This window comes from Carettochelys insculpta, chromosome 1, assembly GCF_033958435.1.
Source record: "Carettochelys insculpta isolate YL-2023 chromosome 1, ASM3395843v1, whole genome shotgun sequence".
Lineage (NCBI taxonomy): Eukaryota > Metazoa > Chordata > Testudines > Carettochelyidae > Carettochelys > Carettochelys insculpta.
Window position 1 is genome coordinate 124312988 of NC_134137.1, and position 11131 is coordinate 124324118.

Below are 11131 nucleotides of genomic sequence, written 5' to 3' on the forward strand. Positions count from 1 at the left end.
CATGATAGAACTGAAACTCAAATCTATTTAACACAATTGTAGAAAACTTCTATTATTCATAGAACCGAGAAAATTCTTCATAAACAAAATATTAGAGAACTGTAGCTCCTCTTTCTCTTCACAAATGATCTGTGACTAGTTCAAGTAATTTAGAATAATGAATTCCAAAATTACAGTGAACAATTTATGCAAACATGTTTCGCAGCTGGAGGAATAGGTCTGTGTTGTGTGAATGACTGCATGTCAAACCAATCTGATAGTTTTGTTTGATAGGATAACGAGCCTTGTGGATAGGGGAGAAGTGGTAGATGTGGTATACCTCGACTTTAGTAAGGCAATTGTTATGGTCTCGCATGATATTCTTGGCAAATACAACTTAGATGGGGCTACTAAAAGGTGGATGCAAAAAGTGGCTGGATAACCATACTCAGAGAGTAGTTATTAATGGTCTCAATCCTGCTGGAAAGCTATAACAAGTGGGGTTCCGCAGGGGTCTGTTTTGGGACCAGTTCTGTTTAATGTCTTCATCAACAATTTAGATATTGGCATTAACAGTCTGCTTATTAAGTTTGCAGATGATACCAATGTGGGAGGGTTTGCAACTGCTTTGGAGGAGAGGATCAGAATTCAAAATGATCTGGACAAATTGGAGAAATGATCTGAAGTAAACAGGATGAAGTTTAATAAAGACAAATGCAAAGGGCTCCAGTTAGGAAGGAACAATCAGTTTCACACATACAGAATGGGAAGTGACTGTCTAGGAAGGAGTATGGCAGAAAGGGATCTAGGGGTTATAGTGGACCACAAGTTAAATATGAGTCAACAGTGTGATGATGTTGCAAAAAAGCAAACATGATTCTGGGATGCATTAACAGGTGTGTTGTGAGCAAGAGCTGAGAAGTCATTCTCCCGCTCCACTCTGAGCTGGTTAGGCCTCAGCTGGAGTATTGTGTCCAGTTCTGGGCGCCGCGTTTCTAGAATGATGTGGAGAAATTGGAGAAGGTCCAAAAAAGAACAACAAAAATGGTCAAAGGTCTAGAGAACACGACCTATGAATAAAGGCTGAAAGAATTGGGCTTGTTTAGTTTGGAAGAAAGAAGATTAAGGCAGGACATGATAGCAGTTTTCAGGTATCTAAAAGGATGTCATAAAGAGGAGGGAGAAAACTTGTTCTTCTTGGCCTCTGAGGATAGAATAAGAAGCAATGGTCCTAAACTGCAGCAAGGGAGGTTTAGGATGGACATTAGGAAAAAGTTCCTAACTGTCAGGTTGGTCAAACACTGGAATAAATTGCCTAGGGATGGTGTGGAATCTCCATCTCTGGAGATATTTAAGACCAGGTTAGATAAATGTCTATCAGGGATGGTCTAGACAGTACTTGGTCCTGCCATGAGGGCAGGGGGCTGGACTTGATAAACTCTCAAGGTCCCTTCCAGTCCTAGCAGTCTATGATTCTATGAAGTCATGTGGTATTGTTTCTTCTGGGTAACTCCCAGCCCACTGAGTTTTCATGATGGCCACTTAGCACTTCTGGCATAAACACCCATATAAACACAGGTATGCCTGAGTTTCCACAATAATGTTTTTTCTCTGTCCACACTCTAAAGAACAACATTTTGTTCAGATGGGTGTTTGCAGGACATAACTAGGATGGTAAATACCACTCGAGGGCATCTGCATTGTATTTAAATGAATTCTCACAGGTATTTTTGCCATATTAACCCACCTTTGATTGTGAACAACATTAGCCATAAACAATTACATTGCGGCATTTATTATTACATTTACTTATCTGTATTGTAGTAGTATCCACAGGTTCTAATGTAAATTCAGACTCTATTTGCTAGGCAATGTACGCACACATAGGAAGATCCCCATCTCTGTTCTAAAGAGCTTACAATCTGAGGACATGTGTGGTTGTGGGCTCAGAGCCTAATTTAAGACTAGATGCAATGAGTGAATGTGACAAGCATTAGAAGGGAAGACAAGCGAGAAAAGCAACAGTATAAACTTTGAACTTTTACACAGACTCACTATGTGCACAATGGGATTGTGCTAAATAACTTCAAAAATACTCTAATTGTTTTTATAAAAAGTTACAAGCACTTTAAATCAACTTCCCTTCGACTTAGGCATCACTGATCAGCCAGTTTCTTGTCGAGATCGCAGCAGAAGAGGGATCTGAAAAACAGGAGGACACTGGCCCGAAAGATTGTTTCAAAGATGGTTTTCTATGCAGAAGAGATGCTGTGAAAGAAAGCAGGAGGAGATGATAAACTGGCTGGTAAGGCTAGCACAGGGGCGGCTAAGATAAGGCAAGATCTGGCCTGCAAAGCCACCGGATCCAGCCCGTGGACTGCCTCAGCCAGCAGCTGCTTGAAGCAGCTTCCTGCTCCATGCAGGTTTAGGCTCCGCATGCCAGTGGGATGTGCGGCGGGGAGGCTTCTCGTGCTGCTCCTGCCTTTCTCAAGGCCCTGCAGGACTGATGGCTACAAGTCACCCGGATAAATCTCCCAGCCAGAGTGGCCTCTGACACTCCAGACCCTGCTCCCCACTCCTGTCCCCCTAAGCTACATAACCCAAACCTCTGCCCCTCCTCCTGCACCCGTATCCCCTCCAAGACCCTGCCTCCCCGTCACCTGCCCCAGGTCACAAACCCAACCCCCTGCACGCCCCACACACACCTCAGTCCCATGCCCCCGGTCCCAGCATCCTCCTGTCCTTTGTCATAGCCCAAATCCCTGCACCTCCTCCTGCACTCCCGACCCCTGAATCAGGTCACGGCTGCCTGTAGCCCTAGGTCACAACCAGTGGGTCCAAGAGTCACCACAAGCCCCAGGGCGAGGGGCAGGGGACACAGCTCCATGATCCACAAGGGCTGGGCCTCAGGCAGTCAGCATTTAGCACCACCCAGACCACAGCACTGGGCCCGCGCCCCCACTCCCGGCCCCACAGAGCGGCAGAGCAGTGCTACTGTGGCGCTTCAAAGGGACCTGGAGCTCCGGCTGCTGCCATGACCAAAGTAGCTGCGGTCAGACCAGCTGGAGTTCTGCACAAGTCAGAAATACCAAACCCCTGTGCAAGTGTCCTCCTCACACCCCTTTCAGCGAGCCTGGACGCAACACAAACCTCTGCACGCAGATTCCTGCCCCAGGTCACAGCTCCCTCCTTCACCCAAACACCCTCCCAGACCCCGCGCTCCCATCTGCACCCCAATTCCAACGCCAAGCTCCCTTCTGCACCCAGCCTCCATCCCAGACCCTGCCTCTTCTCCCTTAGTATCATGGATGAATCCAGCCCTGGGCCACTTGCCAAATTCTTGGAGTGCCCCCCCCGCCCCAACATCAAAAATTATTGCCCTGCCTTGGGCTAGAATGAGATTGAAGCTGAGAGGCTAGGAAACAATGTGAAGACAAGAGCAGGTGAATCAGGAGGAGAGCTGGGTGAGGTCTCGAAGATGAGGACAAGACACAAACAAGCGACCTTGGATTTCTCCCAAATCAAAATACAGTTTTATGCAGAGTCATTTTTCACCCACTGATAAGCTGGGAGGAGCAGAGAGCCTCACAGCAGCTGCCACACTACTAGTTAGGGAAAGCAGAGGTTTTAAAAAATAAAATTAAGTACATTTTAGGCTCCACTCCCACTGAGACCAAGTCTTGGATTCAAATATTAGGAATAATGGGTGACATAAGGCAATACTGAAATCTCTTTTTGAACTGCCCAGGCCACCTCCTTGCCAAAATCAGATCCCTGTGCTAATACACCATAGACCAAGGGTGAGCAAACTTTTTACATTGGGCCCCACTTTTCATCCTGGCAGAGTGCTTCTCCCCTGCCCTCCGCCCCAGCCCGCATCTTGTCTAATGGAATCCAAGCCGACAGAAATTTTGCTTACGTCCATATGTGTAAGAAAGTCTGTAAAATGTAAAAAAGTTATTAATTAGTATATAAATGTGAACACACACATAAAAACAGTAACACATTTCAACATTTTAATGAGATGGATGAGCCTGAGACCCAGCAGCCAATCATGCTGCACCCCCTTATGAAATTTCACGTACACCCCCCAATGGGACCCGCCCCCCACTTTGCACACCCCTGCTGCAGACTGTACTTTTATAGTCAACAAGTTGCAGCATTTCTCCTTAGACAGCGCTTTCAAAGACTGCTGACTGACTTTGGATAATCAGCATAGACACCTGTTCTTTGCATAGCATCACCAGGAGATCCGTTAAGAAAACTCGTGTAGCCTTTGTGCCATCAAGGGCAAGCTCAAAGATATGCAGAAAGACATTGAGGAAATCAGAGGGTGCCAAATAGTAAAAGAGTGGGGACAGAAACTTACCTAGTTAGAAGATGCAGTTTGAAAAATTTATGAATGGGGTTATAAGGCATGGAGCAGATTTGGTGACTCAAAAAGTCCCGTCTAATCCTCTGGTACTAAATTGCAAGAAAATAGCTTTGCCACTGAATCTTCAAGATGTTAAGTTCAGATGGATGTTGAACTGTTAAGAGGGGCCATGAAATAGGTGCACCAAAAATAATAACAGATCAAAGTACAGTTCCCTTTAAATAATTATCCTATATAGCAGTAGGTTCTACCAGAAAGTCATGTCTACCACTGTGTGAAAGTGTCCCCACCCGCCAACATTCAGTCTCTAGGCAAGAAATCTTCTCAGTAGTTCTCAAGGCGAAATGTTCCCCCTTGTACAGCACGCTGCTCGATTGGTCACTCCCTTGCTTTGGGAAAAAAAGAAGCAAAGCTAGATCTTTTTGTATGGGCTGTGGCAGACCCCTACCTGGAAGCTTCAGGAACCTTCTAGAAGGACGGTATACTGGATGGTGGGCCAATGCTTTTTTGTTCCTTGACTAGGCCCAAGCCCTCATTGGTCAGCTGGGCCCTGCGCTCCCAATAAAAGGCTTCCCATTTGGTAGCAGGGGGGAAGGTTTTGGAAGGTGCACCGGAAGAGCTGAGCGAGAGCGAGAGCAATAAGGTACCACAGGAAAGCGGTGGGTGAAGTGGCCCAGGGTGAGGTTGCTACTTTGGGGCAGGGGCAGAGGCCCTGCCAGTTGTCTCTTGTCCTCGTAGGGACCCTGGGCCGGAGTCCAGGGTAGAGGGCGGGTCTGGACTCCCGCCACTCTTCCCCAGAGGGATTACTCCACTGGAGCAGGCGCGGGCCTGCAAGGGGACTGGCTTTATCATCCCCACTCTGGACTTGCCTATGATGAGGATGGCTCACTAAGCGGAGACTCCTGCCTTTGGAAAGGCCTGGGCAGATAAGGGGTCTCTGTGAGTCTCTGAGGCACAAGAGGGAACTGCCAGGAAGCGCAGGGACCCACAGGGGCTGACTAGGGACTTTGTCACCCTGGTGTCAGGAATGGGATAGGCATCAAACTGGGAGATTTCATTCATTTTCCTAAAGTCATTACAAAAAAGTGCGGTGCCATCTGGTTTTGGTACCAGAACTATGGGGCTGGACCACTGGCTGTAGGATTCTTCAATAATGCCCATCTTCAACATCTTGTGCACCTCTGCCTTGATTTCCTCCCTTTTGGCAGCGGGGACCCAATAAGGTCTCATCGTTACATGGGCCCCAGGATTGGTAATGATGTGGTGAACTGCTTCTGACGTTCGACCAGGCTTTTCCGAAAACACATCTTGGTTCTGGGCAATCATGTTGAGGACTTCCCTTCTCTGGGCTGGTGTTAGCCCAGGTCCTACCTTTACCTGTACTCCAGGCTCAGCTAGAGAGTGGTTCTCCTGCTCCCTTAAGCCCACCAGACAGGCCTCTCTTTCCTGCCAGGGCTTCAGGAGGTTAATATGATATATCTGTTCTTGCTTCCATCGCCCAGGTTGGCGTATCTTATAATTTACCTCCCCAACTGGCTCAATGACTTCATACGGACCCTGCCACTGGGCCAGCAGTTTACTTTCATTAGTGGGGGCTAACACTATAAGCCGGTCTCCAGGTTGAAATCATCGTAACCTGGCCTGATGGTTGTAATAGATCCTTTGGGCCTCCTGAGCTTCTTCCACATGTCTCCTCACTATAGGAGTGACTTGAGCTATGCGGTCCCTCATCTGCATCACATAGTCTACTATGTTCTTCCCTCTGCTTGGCTTTTCCTCCCAGCTCTCCTTGGCAATGTCTAGTATGCCTCAGGGGTGGCGCCCATACGGTAACTCAAAGGGAGAGAACCTGGTGGATGCTTGAGGTACTTCCCGGATAGCAAACATGAGGTAGGGTAATAGCAGGTCCCAGTCCTTTCCAACTTTGCTCACGACCTCCTTAATCATTGCCTTAAGAGTACGATTAAACCTTTCCACAAGGCCATCAGTCTGAGAATGATACACCGAGGTCCTCAGAGTCTGTACATGGAGCAGGGTACTAAGGTCCTTCATCAGTCGAAACATGAACGGTGCCTTGATCAGTCAGGATTTCCTTCGGGATACCGACCCGAGCAAATATTTCCACCACTGCTTTGGCGATGTTCTTGGAGGCTATATTTCGGAGTGGCACAGCTTCAGGGTATCTCGTGGCATAGTCAATGAGCACCAAGATATACTGGTGTCCTCTGGCAGTCTTCTCCAGTGGACCCACTGGGTCCATTGCAATCCATTCGAAAGGAACCTCTGTAATAGGTAAAGGTATCAAGGGGGCCCTTAAATGGGGCCGCAGACTGTGGAGCTGGCACTTATCATGGGTGTGGCCAAGTTTCCTGTGGTCCCATAAGGTTTGTTTACAGCCAACAGCCCTGGCTCTCAGCGCTCTATGCTATTATTTAGCTGTAATTTACCTCTAAGTGTCTTCTCAGAGCCCCGTAAGCCACGGGAGTGTTGGTAACGTGCTAGACAATACTCACTTCCCATGGTCTGGAAAATTCTCTCATTTGACACCAGTCAGTTCCCGAGGGTGCCAGATGAAACAGGTTCAACCCGTACCAAGTAAGTGTATGCTTAAAAAACTGAAACAGACCAGTTCCACCCAGAAGGTAAGGACAATTCTTTTCTGTGTTAGAACTTTACCCTCACCATGTGAGTGCAGCAAACTGTTCATACCATTTAGCTGATGCCCTTTACACTATGTATGTAGAGGTCCACATGCATCTGATCACTGAACTGATAAGGTGAATATTTATCTCATGCTTCTATTTTATCTTTGCATTTAACTGCATACCTCTAAATTTTAAACACAAAATTGAAGGGATCTGTCCTGCTTTTTAAGGCAAGATCCACAGTACTAACTTTCACTGGCTTAACTGTACGTCAGTGGAATCTGTAGAAATACAATTTGTGACCAATATAGCTGTGCCACAACAAACTCCTAAAGTAAACTGTGTTACATCAGCAAAACTGCCCTTTGGTTGATATTATTAATTTTGCTTGCAGGTGGATGGTTGGGGTAAGCGATACCAGCAAGAAATGAGATTTGTCAGCGTAAGCCTTAAGCAACAGATACCTTGGGAGAGCTCATCAGCAAAGGGATCTTCACATAAGCAAGTCTTAACTCTTCTATTTTGTCTCTACAGGATCCAGGAACAAACATTTAAGGAGCACAGACACAAATTAACTAGCTCAATCTAACTGATAATCCATGGAGGTAAACAAACAGTGCAAAGAGACCCGTCAGCTTGCCCGTATGAGTCATAGTAACAGTTTAGCTGTCAAGAGAAGTTTTCTTCATTAAAAATAAAACAAGCCTGGTTCCTTTTCAAACCATTTAAATTATGTTTTCAAGCAATGTGTACAGTAGCATATAAGACACCCTTTTAGATGTAACATAATGAACTCTAAAAGTACATGACTTCAGTGCCAGTGGGGTCACGCTACAAATTGCACTGAGAGAAAGCACTCAGCTTCCAGCTAAATAAAGGGGTTTATTGTCCTTTTCCTGATGATTAGCTAAGAATGAAGAGTATATTGAAAAATGAATAATGTTACTATATTCCAGCGGTAGCAGTTTTAGACATTTACACACACACACACACACAAACTAGATTTCTATGAGCACAGAAAAATATTTACACCACTTAAGTCTACGGAAAGTGAAGACTGACCTGTTTCCCCTATGATGTCTATAGTTATTACCAGCACAGTCCTAAGGTGTTACAGTAACTTCTCCTCCTGGCGTCACCTAAGATCCTTGAAATGTTTTATTCTTATTATTTTCCTCCCGTTTCTACAGCAAACATATATTTTATCAGTTTACCTTTAAAATAATATGCTTCCTGTCTCCTTCCCAAATGCCTGACCAGAAGAAATGACCTTTTCTGTCATAGAACAAGTTTCTCTTTATGTGAGTGTTCCTTGACTTCTGAAAGTAGGGCAAGACGTGATCAGGCAGCAGAGGAAAAGAGCTCCAAATGCTGGAGCCACCTTACTGGTGGAGAAGTAATACACGAAAGGCACATTTATTCTGTTGTTCATGAACTCCAGCCCCTTGGCTGTAAGTTTTATCAAGCACTTTGTGGCCCCAGTGTGGAGAATCACATTTCTGCTTGCTCAGAAGGAGGCCCAACTGCATTGAATGATTGCAAGCAGATGTTTTCCTGTCTTCTCACAGAAAGAATTCCATTCTTTTTGTGTAGGCTACATGATGAGCAACAGATTTTTAGGGCACATGTCAATTTTTCTAAATTTCTTGCAGGTTTTAGAAGCTAGTACATTCTGGCAGGATAGATGTGATCACTGCATATGCGTGTTCCTGTGTGTCTGAGTGAGCTGGCCTGGTTTTTTGTCAGGCACACTCTTATCAGGTTTAACAGAAGGCACGGGGGACCTCCAGCCATGCAGACTTTACTGTTACTATAAGAGATCAAGGAGGCTGTCCAGAACCTGCCTGTCACAAAAGCGATACACTGCCAGGTGACTGTTGACAAAGCCCTTTATGGCCAGTAATCAAATCAGGAACAATGGCAATGATGGACATTAGCGGTACCACATTATTTTCTCTGAGAATACGCAAGAAAAGCAGATGGCACACGTGCCCTTGAATGGGTTTTCAGCATCAGGGACTGAACCTGGGACAGACAGCAGGAGCTAACTGCACAACCTTTTACTGCCTAAAATATACCCCCTATTTTCTTAGGCCAGCCTGCAACACACTCATCAGTCTCTAGGATTAGTATATTTATGCTATCAGTGTGAGGGAGCCATCCAGACTCAGATGGGCAGGACTGGCACCAGCACATTACCAGTAGCATGTGGACACGGCCATGCCAGTGGAGGCTCAGGTCAGCCACCCACGCCAAGTACTAAGTTCTGAGCTTGGCTGGCCAGCACAACGCTCCTGCTTGTCCCAGAACATCCACACCACTCTTGTTAACAAGCTAGTGCCGGCTCCGCTCACACAATTCCATCCATCCCCACAGGAAGGTTTGTGGCCAGCTCTGGAGCAGACACATGCTGTGTGGCTTAGCCACCACTGGATGGGGACAGAGTGCCACACTGAGGGGACATGGTTTACCTGCCGTCCCTAGCCGGGCAAGAGTCCTGCACTTCAGACGCTTCTCCTGTTCAATTCCCTGAACTGGTTGTCCTCCCAGAGGGGAATGGAGTGCGTCAAAAAGTAGATGTGGCTAACAGAAGTCATTCAGACACCCCATAGGCCAGTCAGACATAATAGAACTCTACTTTCAAAAAGGGAATCTGCTACCTTGGTAAATCGTTAGAGAACTCACCAGTGGTTTAAAGACTACAGTGATTTGAGCACTGGCCTGCTAAACCCAGGGCTGTGAGCTCAATCCTTGAGTGGGCCATTTAGGGATCTGGGGCCAATAGATTTAATTGAAAGAAAAAAGGCTCATGCTTGGTCCTGCCAAGGAGGCAGGAGACTGGACTCAAAGACCTCCTGAGGTCCCTTCCAGCTCTATGAGGTGTGTGTGTGTGTGTGTACTCTGGGATGCACCAGCTCAGTTTTGGAGATTTATGAGTTAGTAATCTGTGAAACTTTCAGGCCAGTGCTGTGATATTATGATGTTTGGCCTTCGTTTTTCGCAGTTACAATGTGACCACACAAACTTCAAAATAGCTAATACTGTAGGTTATTGGTATTACTGATTTGTAAACTAGGCCAATGTGGTCTAAATGAAATTAGATGGGATGCCTAGTCACAAAAAGTATTTATCGATGGTTCAGTGTCAAACTGGGACCATATGTCCAGTGCAGTCCTTCAAGGGCCAGTCCTGGATGCAGTACTATTCAACACTTTCATTAATGACTGCCCCACTGCCTTGTGGATTATCCTGGGAAGGAGCAAGGCTAAGGGAGTAAACCCTGACAGAAAATCCGGAGGGGAGTCCTAAGGCGGTTCTGTGCCAACTTCTGGCATTGACTCAGCAACTCCTGCAGCTGAGCTGGTACCAGACGTAGAGGTTATCCTCTCCTTTGGACTATATCAGTAAAGCTGAGAGGGGAACACTGGTGTCTGGGCAGCCCAGGGTCCCAAAAAATTGCCCAGGCTCGTGCCTGGAGAGGTACTCCAGCATCGCTTAACAGTGTTGAACCAACACGGGAGGTAACAGGTACCGGTTATAAGCTCTTGCTCGACTGGCGTAGAGAACGAGCGCCAGGGGTTGCCTTCGATGGTGGGAGAGATCGTTGCATCTCACTGGACAGTCACCACCTGCCTCAAGCTGGGCAGCCCCCAGCCAGAAGGGTACTGTCCCGCCACAGTTCACCTGCTTCACTGGGTTTGTGAGGCTTAAGGTTCCCAAACCCGACAAGTGACTGAAATTTGAGCAGCAGGCAAACCAATAAGAAAATCAACAAGAAAAGGAAACCATCAAAGTTTTAAGCTTGCTTGCTGGAATGTGCAGACCATGCTGACTGGTTTGACTGAAGATCTTCAGGACATCAGCAACACCCAAAAGACCACTGTCATCAATGAGGAACTGAAGAGGCTCCAAGTTGACATTGCTGCTCTGCAAGAGACATGACTCGCAGAGTCGGGGTCTCTAAAGGAAAAGGACTACACCTTTTCTGGCAGCATAAAGCCCAAGAAGAACCCAGGGAGCATGGTGTTGGCTTTGCCATCAGAAACACCCTTCTACAAATGGTGGAATTAGTCATGGGCAGATCAGAAAGACTCCTTCAGGTCATACTTCAAACTTGCACCAGCCCTGTCCA

The 11131-nt window shown here is 46.6% G+C and overlaps 1 protein-coding gene across 1 annotated transcript in view; it reads right to left on the minus strand.

Moving 5' to 3' along the window:
- Window positions 1-8358, minus strand: part of ECRG4 (ECRG4 augurin precursor) — a 39588-nt gene extending 31230 nt beyond the window's left edge. The window contains exon 1 of the mRNA XM_074983254.1: window positions 8214-8358. The gene's annotated coding sequence lies outside the window, so the exon portion shown is untranslated. The remainder of the gene's footprint in view (window positions 1-8213) is intronic.
- Between the last annotated feature and the right edge of the window lie 2773 nt (window positions 8359-11131).